A 15,238-nucleotide genomic window follows, 5' to 3' on the forward strand; every position below is an offset into this window, starting at 1 on the left:
CTACCATAATATCCAAGCATTTGTCCACTTCCATACAGATCAAATTCTTCTACATCAAAATCGAAGGCACAACCAATTTTCTAACCAAACTTCAAGGGACACTCAACAGTATCGAATTCAACTTTAACGATAGCGTGACAATACCCACATTCATACGAGGATCGCTATACAGCAATTCCCAAAACCAGGCATCGCGCGATCCAAGAGCTGACGTCAAAAGATCTCAAAGAGGCGTTGACTAAACTAGATCTAGATCTACATGAAGAGATGAGATGGATTTAGCTTACTGATCGCAGCAACGGGCGAGGGCGCTGACCTCCTCAACGCAATCGAGGGCCTGCTGACAGCGGGGAGCGAGGCGAGGAGGAAGTGGCGGGCCTGCTCCAAGTTCTTTTACAATTGTTTGCAATTCTTGCAATTTTCTTTCTTTTGTTCCCCTCCTCCAAGTTCTTTTACAATTGGTAGCAGTTTTTGAAATATTCAAGAAACTAAAAATATCTTCATGTTACGGGCCAGGGGTTGAAGGGAATTTTCATAAACTTTCGTTTAGATTTTTTATGAAATAAGAAACATCTTTTGAGAAGACATGAAATGAAACTATCTGATATAAACAGAAACGCAAAAAGGCTGCTGATGTGAGAGAAGTTAATGTGAACATGTTTTTGTTGAACTCTCTTCATATTGCTAGCTTCAGATATTTTTCTATTTGGCATTTTTTTGGGTATTTCTTTTTTTTTCAAAGAGGGAGAGGTTTTAATGAAATTTACCATATATATATATATTTCCTCTCTCTCCCCCCCCTACCCCCGCCCTTCTCCCTTTCTCTCCCCCTCCCTTCCATCAGTTTACCATCTCCTTACTCCCCAAGAAAAAAAGAAAAAAAAATGAAGAGATCTAATAACATTAGTGACTTACTAAAGTCTCGAGAGATTGGCCACAGACTTTTTAGGTTGTCTTTCAGGTTCAATGACATAGGATTACTGGTTAGGACTTTCAAATGTTCTGGATCATACTTCACAATAGGTTTTCTTCTATCTTTGAATGTACATTATTTTATCGCTTGAAAAATCAAGAAAGTGGAAAATTCTTCCATCTAAGTGAATAACTTAATTTACTAAAGTTTCCTTTGCTTCCCCCATTCAATATTCTTTTACAATAGGTTTCTTGAAAATTCATGAAACTGAAAATTTTTCAAGAAACTGAAAATTTTTTCCATGTTACGGGCCAAGGATTAAAGTGAATTTTCAAAAACCTATGACATAAGGAACATCTTTTAAAAACTGGACATGCAATGTAACAATTTAATATGAATAAAAATGCAAAAATGTACTGATATTAGAAAACAGAATGCAAATTTGCATTTGTTAAACAACAACAAATATATTGGGCATTATTTCCCCCTCTTAAAATGATATCAAGAATGCCTTAGTATTCTTTTGTTGTTGTTTCTTCCCCTTTAATGTTGGGTCGCTTGCAAAGATGCCTTGTTTTATCTCTCTCTACATTTCTCATTTGTACTTAGGAGGGAATTAAACCCTTTGCTGGAGTGATTGAGGGCAATGATCATGTGGAGGATTCTGTTTCCAAACTCCTAGTGGTGAATGGCATCGCTTTTGCTATCTCAGGTCATGGTTATTGTGCAACTTTTGATACATGTAACTCATTTATATGTTTATATGTTCACATCTGTTTATCTTAGCATGAGCTTATGGTATGTATCTCTATTGTGTTAACAGTTACAAAATCTAGGTTCTGTTTCCTTAATAATTCCCAAGACGAGATGATTCGAAAAATATTCTACAACATTAACGACAAATCATTGCTTGTTGTAGCAGAGTATACTACCAACACAAGATGTTGGTCCTTGCCGATGATGTAAGACATATTTACACACTTTGGAATTTCTAATTCTCTTTAATTATCTATTGTGTTTTGTTTACGAGGAAATCATATTATACATTTAACTCCACATTATGTAGATAATGTAACATATTTTGCTTTTTTGTTTGGTGTGATTTTGTTAACAAAGTTCCGTTAAAATGACATTTTGTTCATTTTATAGTATGGATTATTTTTAATGAGCTGTTGATTCAAAAATGGGGGAAGACATATGAATATAATAATTGCTGGTTGGAATAATATACATGCTATAACATTCTAGCACTAGCACAGATAACTAGTAATTTCTTGAACTGTTAATAGATTATTACATCACCCTTGCCTTGTATGAAATGTGAATGTAGGGTAGGGAAATGTTGTTTACAAAACCGAATGTCCACTTCTTTGAGTTCAAATAAATGGTGGCCCATAAGTATTTTATATAATGAAGTTGGCATTTGCTTAAGTCCCACACTTGATAATTGATATTTAATGTATTTGTTTCACATTTACAATCTATAATCATACTCTACATACAAGGAGGAGTAAAGGCTTTTGATGCTTAAGTCAAATGTATTTTATAGCCATTAAGTTGACAAACACAATATTTGGTTATTTGGTGGCAACTCATTTTCTAAATAAGCACAACTAAAATATAGAGTAGTGAGACACACCTGCCAATGTGATTAGATATATATGTATATATTATTTACATTATGAGTATATAGGCATACAAGGTAAAATCATAGTTTTGGTTTCACTGTTCAATCAAGATGCTCTTCATATGAACTTTTGTGTATTTTAATCTAAATAAAAGTAGGATTATGTTGTACATTGTGTCCAACAAAAGTTTAAACCACTTACAACATAAATTCACTTGTGTATTGTGTGAATCCGCATAGTTTGTATTACATATAAAAGATATTTGTGACATGATACCACAGTTTTATACTCTGTATAACTAGTATAAAATCAATAAATATTCCCCTCGAAGCTGCACCACAGAGGTGGAACCTTGACGGTATATTCTATTTTTCTTTACTCAATTTCTACATTTTAGTGAGTAAATGATCCCTAGTCGTGACTTTGTATCAGACACATAAGAAGAAACTCTCCTCATGAAAGATTTGAAGTGTTCTCCTCAATACATGTCCAATATTCTTCACATGTGTTCTTTGAAGCTGCCAGCAACAAATCAGTTATATTATCAGAACCCGAGGCGTAAGCAATCTGTGATATTCAATTTACTTATGTAACATTTTTCTGCAATCACGTAATTCCAATGTTCTTAGTTCTTGCAGTATTGTTAAAGTCTTTGATTTGAAGTCATATGCATATGTGTGTCAGACACCTGCAACATTGGATTCAAACCTGACCATCTGGTAAATAAACCTATGTTGTCAAGAATGTTTTTAATGTTTGGTCAAAGCTAAGGTCTAGAATTTTCTTCACTTTTGTGCTCTATGACAGTTCTGGGACTCTTGTTAAAATATCTCAATCCAACACCAATCTTTCTACATGTAATAGTCTCGGGTGATAATGGGGATGAACTGGCAGAATTCACCTATGAATTACCCTTTGAAGATATAAGACTCATGATCCCTTCAACGGAGAAGGTGTTGCTCGTTGATCATCGTTGTTGTCTACACATTTTGGATGTGAGCCTTTTAAACTATGTCCTCTCTCTAATTTCTCATTGTTTCAATTTTAACTCACCCTTTCTTAATGCAGTTAAAGAGGTGTGAAGGACAATACAGACCTGAAGTATACTTGCCTTTAACGGATACAATCCTAATGCTGAAAAAGGACATGTTTTTAGGCCTAAGACGGAGGGAAGTCCAAGCATAGGATTCAAAACGGTCCATCTGACAGGATTCGCTGACCACTTGGTCGTCAACTATAGGTACTTTTATTATGAGACATTTGTCAAGGAGGATATTTTTATCCTATCTCATTGCTGCCCGAAACACTGTTGTAATATGTGCTGATTAGGTATATGGCGAATTTTGGGGTACCAAACCCTTCTCCTCTGTTTTTATTTACTTGTTGAATTGCATTCTCTCTCTTGAATGTCTAACTTGCATTTTCTCTCTTGCTAAATTGCATTCTCTCTAGTGGTTATCCTAAAAAGTCAGACATTCAAGAGAGAGAATGTAGTTCAGCAAGTAAATAAAGACAGAAAAGGAGAAGAGTTTGGTACCCTAAAATTCACAATATACCCGATCGACACATATTACAATAGTGTTTCGGGCAGCAATGGGATAGGATAAACATATCATCCGCGACAAATGTCTCTTAATAAAAGTACCTATAGTCGACGACCAAGTAGTCAGCGAATCCTGTCAGAATGGACCGTTCTGTATCTCATGCTTGGACTTCCCTCCCTCTTAGGCCTAAAAACATGTCCTTTTCCGACATTAGAATTGTATCCCGTGAAAGGCAAGTATACTACAAGTCTATATTGTCTTTCACACCTCTTTAATTGCATTAAGAAACGGTGAGTTAAAATTGAAACAATGAAAAATTAGAGAGGAGATAGTTTAAAAGGCTCACATCCAAAATGTGTAGACAACAGCGATGATCAACGAGCAACACCTTCTCCGTTGAAGGGATCATGAGTCTTATATCTTCAAAGGGTAATTCATAGGTGAATTCTGCCAGTTCATCCCCATTATCACCCAAGACTATGTTACATGTAGAAAGATTGGTGTTGAATTGAGATATTTTAACAATAGCCCCAGAACTGACATAGAGCACAAAAGTAAAGAAATTTCTAAACCTTAGATTTGTACAAACATTAAAAACATTTTTGACAATGTAGGTTTATTTACCAGATGTTCTTCTAAACCTTAGATTTGTACAAACATTAAAAACATTTTTGACAATGTAGGTTTATTTACCAGATGTTCAGGTTTGAATCCAATGCTGCAGGTGTCTAACACACATATATGTATATGACTTAAAATCAAAGACTTTAACAATACTGCAAGAACTAAGAACATTAGAATTACTTGATTGCAGAAAATTGTTACATAAGTAAATTGAATATCACAGATTGCTTGCACCTCTTCTGATAATATAACTGCTTTGTTGCTAGCAGCTTCAAAGAACACGTAGAGAATATTGGATCTGTATTGAGGAGAACACTTCAAATCTTTCCTGATGAGAGTTTCTTCTTATGTGTCTGATACAAAGACACGACTAGGGATCATTTACTCACTAAAATGTAGAAATTGAGTAAAGAAAAATAGAATGTACGGTCAAGGTTCCACCTTTGTGATGCAGCTTCAAGGAGAATATTTACTGATTTTATACTAGTTATACAATGTATAAAACTGTGGTATCATGTCACGAACATCTTTTATATGTAGTACAAACTATGTGGATTTACACAATACACAAGTGAATTTATGTTGCAAGTGGTTTAAACCTTTGTTGAGCACAATGTACAACATAGTCCCTTTTTTAGATTACCTTTACTCCACCTTGTATGTAGAGTATGATTATAGATTGTAAATGTGAAACAAATACATATTAAATATCAATTATCAAGTGTGGGACTTATGCAAATGCCAACTTCATTGATATAAAAATACTTTTGGGCCACCATTTATTTGAACTCAAATAAGTGGACATTCGGTTTTGTAAACAACATTTCCCTACCCTACATTCACATTTCATACAAGGCAAGAGTGATGTAATAATCTGTTAACAGTTCAAGAAATTACTAGTTATTCTGTGCTAGTGCTAGAATGTTATAGCAAGTATGTTATTCCAACCAGCAATTATTATATTCATATGCCTTCCCCCATTTTTGAATCAACAGCTCATTAAAAATAATCCATACTATAAAATGAACAAAAAGCCATTTTAAAGAAACTTTGTTAACAAAATCACACCAAACAAAAAAGTAAAATATGTTACATTATCTACATAATGTGGAGTTAAATGTATAATATTATTTCCTAGTAAACAAAACACAATAGATAATTAAAGAGAATTAGAAATTCCAAAGTGTGTAAATATGTCTTACATCATCGGCAAGGACCAACATCTTGTGTTGGTAGTATACTCTGCTACAACAAGCAATGATTCGTCGTTAATGTTGTAGAATATTTTTCGAATCTTCTCGTCTTGGGAATTATTAAGGAAACAGAACCTAGATTTTGTAACTGTTAACACAATAGAGATACATATCATAAGCTCATGCTAAGATAAACAGATGTGAACATATAAACATATAAATGAGTTACATGTATCAAAAGTTGCACAATAACCATGACCTGAGATAGCGAAAACGATGCTCTTCACCACTAAGAGTTTGGAAACAGAATCCTCCACATGATCATTGCCCTCAATCACTCCAGCAAAGGGTTTAATTTCCTCCTAAGTACAAATGAGAAATGTATAGAGAGATAAAACAAGGCATCTTTGCAAGCGACCCAACATTTAAAGGGGAAGAAACAACAACAAAATCCAATACTAAGGCATTCTTGATATCATTTTAAGAGGGGGAAATAATACCTAATAGAAATATATTTGTCGATGTTTAACAGGAGCAAATTTGCATTCTGTTTTCTAATATCAGTACATTTTTGCATTTTTATTCATATTAAATTGTTACATTACATGTCCAGTTTTTGTTTTCTAATATCAGTACATTTTTGCATTTTTATTCATATTAAATTGTTACATTACATGTCCAGTTTTTAAAAGATGTTCCTTATGTCATAGGTTTCTGAAAATTCACTTTAATCCTTGGCCTGTAACATGGAAAAAAAAAATTAGTTTATTGAATTTTCAAGAATCCTATTGTAAGAGAATATTGAACGGGGAAAGCAAAAGAAACTTCAGTAAATTAAGTTATTCACTCAGATGGAAGAATTTCCACTTTCTTGATTTTTCAAGCGATAAATAATGCACATTTAAAGAAAGAAGAAAACCTATTATGAAGTATGATCCAGAACATTTGAAAGTCCTAACCTAATGATCAAGAACATTTGAAAGTCCTAACCTGCAATCTTATGTCATTGAACCTGAAAGACAACCTAAAAAGTCTGTGGCCAATCTCTCGAGACTTCAGTAAGTCACTAATGTTATTAGATTTATTCATTTTTTTTCTTTTTTTCTTGAGGAGTAAGGAGATGATAAACTGATGGGAGGGAGAAAGGGAGGGAGAAGGGGAAGGGGGAGAGAGAGAGGAACTTTAAAATTGAAATTGAAGAAAGGATGTATATAGAGGGTAAATTTCATTAAAACCGCTCCCTCTTTGAAAAAAAAGAAATACCCAAAAAATGCCAAATAGAAAAATATCTGAAGCTAGCAATAAGAAGAGTTCAACAGAAGCATGTTCACATTAACTTCTCTCACATCAGCATCCTTTTGTGTTTCTGTTTATATCAGATAGTTTCATTTCCTGTCTTTTTAAAAGATGTTTCTTATTTGATAAAAAATCTAAACGAAAGTTTCTGAAAATTCCCTTCAATGCATGGAAGAAATTTTCAGTTTCTTGAATATTTCAAAAACTGCTACCAATTGTAAAAGAACTTGGAGGAGGGGAACAAAAGAAAGAATTTTTCAAGAATTGTAAACAATTGTAGAAGAACTTGGAGCAGGGGAACAAAAGAAAATCCAATGAAACCTAAGTTATTAACTTTATCGATATATATTCACTTAGAATTTAAAGAAAGAACAGATATCCTAAAAATGGACCATACTTTGTATGAAAAGTTTTTTATAGAACTTATTATGAAGTATTATCACGAAAATTAAAATATCTAACCTTCAATCGAATATCTTTGAATCTGAAAGATGAACGACAAAGTCTGCAACCAATCTCTCGAGACTTCAGTAATTTACTGATGTTATTAGACTTCTTCATTTTGAGGGAGATGGCATGCAGATGGGAGGGAGGTAGGAAGGAAGAGAGTAAGGGAAGAGGGACTTTAAAATTAAAATAGAAGAGAGATGGTATATATAGATTGTCAGAAAACCATCTGACTAACACCATTAGATTAAAAAAACTGTGCACGTGAAAATCAGCCATTTTTAGATAACTCTCCTAAACTTTAGAAATGACACTCAACTGCCCTTAAGATTTTCAGAAAACCATCCGACTAACACCATAAGATTAAAAAACTGTGCACGTGAAAATCATGCGCATAGACCAAAATGCCCCACATGGAAAACCCTTGTCTTCTTGCTATTTCACAATACGCAGGAAATAGTAGTGTAAAAAGAGTAATACACTATGTTTGTGGTTCTAACTTAAAGACCAGGAGAACACAAGTTCGGAATCAAAACAAAACCTTAAACAATATCTCCAACAAAAATTTACAACAAAAGACTAAGATAAAACAAAATCCAGCAGCTTCTAGGAATGCTAGTGAATTATCCCATATGACGGGGGCAATGGCTTAACTTTCAAAAGATACACCTACTGCCTATACAGAGTCATCATTCTCATCATCTACTCATTCTCCCATAAGGGAAAAGTTATGAATCACAGATCCAAGCTAGTAAGCATCACATGAAATTTGATACAAATTTCTTGCCTACAGGGCTACACTATTTAAGGGGATATATCGATGATATGTCGAAAAATATTGGGGTCTCATATCGGATTTCATAAACACTGTAATATGCAATATAAACACATTTAATATGCAACATAAACACATTTAATGTATTATAAAAGCATACGAAATGACATCATTAATAATGATATATGTTGAAGATGACTAACCGATTGTACAGGCTTGCTTCTCGACGGCATCTTGAAACCTTGCAAGTGCGTAACTTTCAAGATAAGAAAATAATGTTAGTCAGATTAGAATATCAAACAAGCAAACAATACAAAGAATCAAGCATCAAAAAAATTAAGAGACCTGAAATGAAACGCAGAGAAAGATATTCCTCTTCTTCTCTTTATTCTTCCTTCAGCTTTCTTGATCTAAGTGGCAATTTTCCCGACCCGTCAACCCGGCCCGATCCGTTTATAATGGGTATGGGTTGAATTACATGGGTCGGGTCATAAACGGGTCAACCCAAATTTACCACCCGAATAACCATGGATGGATTTGCACGCTTTCGTGTAGTTCTCGCGGGAGGAGACGGCGTCGGCGACCTCCTGCCAGTGGGGCTGCTTGAGGTTGTCGCGGCGGAGGTGGAGGTAGCGCTCGCCCCAGGCGTCCATGAGGGCGGAGGTGGCGCCGTCGCTCCAGCTGTCGCTAGGGTTAGGGTTTGGGTTCGGGGAGGCGTTCTGGATGGGGAGGGCTAGGGTCAGGGTCTGGGGAGGGGGATGGGCGTTGGAGGAGGCGGCGACGGCGACGGTGACGGCGATGGCAGCGGCGGCGGAGGGATGGGGATCGTCCGAGTTGGTGTCTAGGGTTTTTCTATATAAGAGAGAGATGAGGGATTTTAGAGAGACAGGGGGTGGGATTTGGGGATTTGGGGAGGGTTTTTCTATATATTTGGAGTTTTTTCAGATAGGTCACTTGAGTGGGTGGTGCTTCTCTATTTGTCAAATTTATTCTTCATGTTTTTCCTTTTTTTCGACATTTTACATAACATATTTTACTTTTTTTTTAACTTAAAACATAGCGATGTAGAAGACAATACTGTAGTGGAATTTACATTTTCAAATTAAAAAGGTCGGCGAACATATTATTCGTCAAAAAAATGTGGTAAACACTTGGATTAATCGGTTGTAATAGATATTGTAAATTCTCAAGAAGAATATAAAATATAAAAATCAATGTCACCTCATCGATTAAACAATCTTTCCTAATTCATTTAAGTAGAAATTGTATAGTTTCTGTCAGGAGCAGGAACTGAAGATGGCACAGGAGCTGAAGAAGCGGAACCTGTCAACTGAGCAGAGGGCCTTGGAAGCTGAGAACATGGAGCTGAAGCTGAAGACTTGAAGCTATGGACTGATATACAAGGAAGGACTGATACGCACAGGAATTGAGAAGCAGGAGGGCAAATATGCAAAGTGGAGGAATAAATGTGCAAAGACTGTTAAATAAGGGTCCTTTGTGATAAGTGTTAGGTTCCAGCTCAACTGCTTAAACTGTTTTCTGTTGGTGCACATTCACAGTCTTGTAACTCATAGTTTTGTATAAATGACGAAGTGTAAAAATCAAAAGAAACTCATGAATGAAATAGGATTCTGTTCTTCACCTCAAACTCCAGTCTCTGTTCACCTTCCCCCTCAATTCTCTCTCAACTATCTCAATTCTCTCTCAACTATTTCAATTTTCTCTTCTTGAAGTGTTTCAGGTTCAATCATGGCCAGAATTGAAGCTAGGGGAATCAACAGAGGTTTGAGAACCTCACAATTGGTATCAGAGCATGATTCATCCCTATCAAGGCTTGATCGATCCCAACATCAATTGAGGGCAGCCATGGAGGAGCTATTTTCTCAGTTTCAGATTTTTGTCCAAGAACTCAGGAACTCCAAGAATCCAAGCCAATCACTCGACAAGATGTCAGACCCATCCACAGTTCTTCAGAAGGGTGCAAATCAGGATTCTCCACCCAATCGAATCCTCTTCGTCGCCATTCACACAATGCTCTATCCTATAACGGAGGAAGTGTTGCAACAAGTGTTTTCTCCATATGGGTTTGTAGAGGAGATCGTCATCCTTCAGAAGTCAGCTGGCTTTCAAGCTCTTATACAATTCCAATCACAGCAAAATGCGGTGGAAGCAATGAATTCTCTACAAGGGCGCAACATTTATGATGGTTGTTGTCGATTAGCCATACAAATTTCCAACCTCAATGACCTCGGCAAGGAGCAGGTTCCTCAATCTTTCTCAGTCTCTTCAAATTCAACTCAGATTTCTTCTTTCAAGAACACCCAACAAAAGTGTCCTCAATCTTTCTCAGTCTCTTCAAATTCAACTCAGATTTCTTCTTTCAAGAACACCCAACAAAAGTGTTCGACGAAATGCTTCAGTGAGCCGTTGAGATCTACCAAGAACCTGCAGGAGTCTTTGAGGCATTCATGGAGGAACCAGAATCGATCGCCTGAAATAGATGTTACCAAAAGAATCCATAGAGGTTCCAAGGATCTTGGCCAAGAAATCTTGGGCTCGGGGCCAAGGGATGATCGTCGGATCTTGAGCTCAGAATCAAGAGAGGATATGGAAACACCAAGATCAAGAGATAAGGATTCAGGCAAGGAACAGGCTCCTCGATCGCAAGGGCGTGTTGATTTCAGTGGAGAATTTCAGCCATCACACAGTTTTGGTGGAGGTATACCAAAAGCAAAAGCCAAGAATATTGTTGCTGCTCAAGACGACAAGAATCGCCGACCCTTCGGAGACATAGGCAATGTCGTCGGTGCTCGCCCTGCCGTCGTCGAAGGGAAGCCATTGCATCAAATGTCGAGATCCTCTTCAAGCTCTTCTTCAAAGATGTCCAAGAATTTCATGGCTCCAACAATCTCTGCATCTTCAAAAGTCATTGTACCTCCTGAACGGCAAAAGATCATGCTTAAGGGTGGCCTGTTGAAAGATGATGCAGACTGGTTGACCTTAGGTGTAAAGGACGGTCAAAAGTTGATGATGATGGGTACTACAAAGGATAAGAAGAAGCCGCAATCTTCTCGTCTCCACCGAAAGCCAAAACTCAAGAAACGACCATGGCCAATCTCAAGCAAGAGAAAGCCTAAGCTCAAAAATCTACTATGGCCAATCTCAAACAAGAAGAAGAAGATTTTTAAGAAGACGAAGTTGTACGCTTTGAATGGATCGCCGAAGGCTCAGGTTTTTTCTGCGGTGCCTCCTGAGGGGATCTCGAGGGCCGAGCTCGAGGAAAAGGTTGGTGGTCTTGTGGCGTACGCTGATGCTAGCTCAAATCCTCCTGTTGAATCACCTCAGATTCCTGTCAGGAAGAAGGGTTTTGTGATGAATATGCAACCTTCAGAAGCCGAGGCAGGATTTGATATTCACATTCCTCCTACAGAGGATTCTGATCTCCTAAAGAAAAGAATTGATGAAGAATGGGCACCAGCTACAAGGAATTTGACATACCAGTTGATACAGCAAGGATCAGTAATGGATATTACAGGGTGTTCTCTAATAACCACAACAGATGACTCTAACTCATGGTGGTCTACTCTTAAAGAAGTTGTCATAGCTTCTGGTGGAAAACTTCAAAAGCCTAAAATTTTAAGATCAACAACAGATGCTCGGTTCATGAGACAGTTGGGCATACCAACTCTTGGCTTTTCAAATATTGGGGTATTAGCCATTGGTGAAATATGGACATTTACTGTCAGAGCTTTTAGCTCACCACTCCCAGACCACACCATCATTGTCAATTATGATGGCTTTGCTGAAGATGTTAAGGTTGGTGATGACCTTCTCGTGGATGGAGGAATGGCTAATCTTACTTTCTGGAGAGATGGTAGTCTAGTTCGAGAACACAAAGCCATGCTTCCTACAATATCTCCTAAGGACTGGCTGAACATAGACTTTGGGATTGCTGAAGGTGTGGACTTCATTGCAGTTTCATTTGTCAAGTCTGCAGAAATCATCAATCATCTCAAATTTTACATAGCTGCTAGATGTCGGGACAGTGACATTTCAGTGATCACAAAAATCGAGAGTATTGATTCCTTGAAGAACTTAGAAGAAATCATCCAGGCTTCAGATGGAGCCATGATAGCACGAGGAGACTTGGGCGCTCAAGTTCCATTGGAACAGGTTCCTTCAGCTCAGCACAGGGTTGTTAAAATGTGTAGGCAGCTGAGTAAGCCAGTCATTGTTGCTTCTCAACTCCTGGATTCTATGATTGAGTATCCTACACCTACACGAGCTGAAGTTGCTGATGTTTCTGAAGCTATAAGGCAAAGGGCTGATGCATTAATACTTTCTGGTGAGTCTGCCATGAGACAATACCCAGAAATGGTTTTAACTGTTTTAAGAAGTGTGAGCCTAAGGATTGAACGATGGTGGAGAGAAGAGAAGCGTCCTGAAGCTATGAAGCTCCCGAATGTGGCATCATCTTTCATGAATAAAATCTCAGAAGAGATTTGCAATTCAGCTACAAAAATGGCGAACAATTTGGGGGTGGATGCTCTCTTTGTTTACACAAAGACTGGTCATATGGCTTCTCTTCTTTCTCGTTGTCGCCCAGACTGTCCAATCTTTGCCTTCACAAGCTCAACATCAGTGAGGAGACGCCTAAATCTTCAATGGGGCCTCAATTTCTTCCGTCTCAGCTACTCTGATTGCTATAGGAGGTTTCCTACAATGGACCTTGAGACAAGGTCCAATTTAAGGGGAGGGAATTGTCAGGAGCAGGAACTGAAGATGGCACAGGAGCTGAAGAAGCGGAACCTGTCAACTGAGCAGAGGGCCTTGGAAGCTGAGAACCTGGAGCTGAAGCTGAAGACTTGAAGCTATGGACTGATATACAAGGAAGGACTGATACGCACAGGAATTGAGAAGCAGGAGGGCAAATATGCAAAGTGGAGGAATAAATGTGCAAAGACTGTTAAATAAGGGTCCTTTGTGATAAGTGTTAGGTTCCAGCTCAACTGCTTAAACTGTTTTCTGTTGGTGCACGTTCACAGTCTTGTAACTCATAGTTTTGTATAAATGACGAAGTGTAAAAATCAAAAGAAACTCATGAATGAAATAGGATTCTGTTCTTCACCTCAAACTCCAGTCTCTGTTCACCTTCCCCCTCAATTCTCTCTCAACTATCTCAATTCTCTCTCAACTATCTCAATTTTCTCTTCTTGAAGTGTTTCAGGTTCAATCATGGCCAGAATTGAAGCTAGGGGAATCAACAGAGGTTTGAGAACCTCACAGTTTCTGTGTCGATTGTTTTATCGCTGAATTTGAATAAATATCTTACACTATTTGTTATACATCCTTTTCAGAAAAAAAAAGCTACTATAAATATTTCAAAATAAACTTGAACATATATGTAGCATTACTTATTGCAACAACATTTGCTAGATTTTTGAGGGGTTTATATGCAAAACAATCTGAGAAAAGCGAAGAAAACGAGGGAATGAAGAAGAAGAAAGCAACACTAGTCGTAATCTGGTAATTAATTAGCCATTTTTTTTTGTAGTGGAGAGGATCCGAATCCTTTTTCTTTTGGACTTCTTTTATTCCACTTAATCCCCCAGCATAACAGCTTCAAGTCCAACTTGTGACGTAATCTGGTAATTAATTAGCCATTTTTATTTATCATAAGTTGATTATATATTTAAGGAATCCTATTTTATAAGATTTGATCATAAGCTAGATGTTCTCTTCGGCTCGACAATGATCGGATATTTGTTCTCCTATTCTGACTAGAGCTACAAACTGGATTTTTATTTAATTCAAAGAGGGAGAATTTCGTTTGCACTAGGAGTCCTCCTCCTCCTGGGGCTCATCTGGCTGGTCCTTAAATACCCCATCAATCTATCGATCTAACTAACTAACTAACATGGCCGCCTCCTCTGAAACCAACAACGAATACTACTCGTTGAACCCGTCGTCCCTCCCTCTCGACGTAGTCTCCGACATCCTCCTCCTCCTCCCCGTGAAGACCCTCTCGCGTCTCAAACTGGTGTCCAAATCATGGCTCTCCCTCATCTCCAGCCCCTCCTTCAGATCGTCCCACCGCCGCCGATCCGAACGGAACCCTCTCCTCGTGGCGACCTCCGAAAGCAACGGTGGGGGATACCGCCGAACCCACTTTCACGTGCTAGACTACTACAATAAGCGAGGAGGAGGAGGAGGAAAAACCCTAGTCGACCGTGAAACCACCACAGACTACAACTTACCGTCCACAGGAGGCTCGTCTTCTCCTGCGGCAGCCTCGACCTCGTCTGCATGTACGATCCCGACGACATCTACATCCGGAACCCTGCGACCGGGGAGCAGATCGCTTTGCCCAGGAAATCTTCGGTGATCGGCAACTACACGGTGGCATTCGCTTACCTTCCTTCTACAGGGGAATACAAGGTGCTCCGTGTGTTCGGTGCGTCTCCTTTCTTCAGTCTCCAGCACCCAATCAGAAGAAGTGAGGTCCTCACACTTGGGTCAGGGAGATGGAGGGAGATCAAGGAGGGCCCCCCCTATTGGGTTCATGACGAAAACTCGGCCGTCGTCGACGAAGCCGTCCATTTCCTGCCAGCTATTTTTAAATGGCGGCTGGCTGTCGGTGACCTGCACGAGGACAACAACGAGGCAATATCCCGGTTCGATCTCAAGAGGGAGGAATGGTCGGAGATACCACTGCCCGGCATAAGACACTTCTCACGGGACTCTCACGACGGGGAGTGGGACTTTCGCCTGACGCGGCTGGGCGGATCTCTGTGCATGGAGTGCTCGGGGGGATCGAG

At 38.4% G+C, this 15,238-nt stretch overlaps 1 long non-coding RNA gene across 2 annotated transcripts in view; it reads right to left on the reverse strand.

The window, feature by feature from the left end:
- LOC109831767 overlaps positions 1 to 9,307 on the reverse strand; it is an 11,260-nt gene extending 1,953 nt beyond the window's left edge. For both annotated transcript variants that reach the window (XR_002244549.1, XR_002244550.1), the window contains exons 1-2: positions 8,766 to 9,307; positions 8,624 to 8,676 (exon numbers count right to left, since the gene is read on the reverse strand). This is a non-coding gene — a long non-coding RNA (uncharacterized LOC109831767). The remainder of the gene's footprint in view (positions 1 to 8,623; positions 8,677 to 8,765) is intronic.

This window comes from Asparagus officinalis, chromosome 2 (assembly GCF_001876935.1).
Source record: "Asparagus officinalis chromosome 2, Aspof.V1, whole genome shotgun sequence".
NCBI lineage: Eukaryota > Viridiplantae > Streptophyta > Magnoliopsida > Asparagales > Asparagaceae > Asparagus > Asparagus officinalis.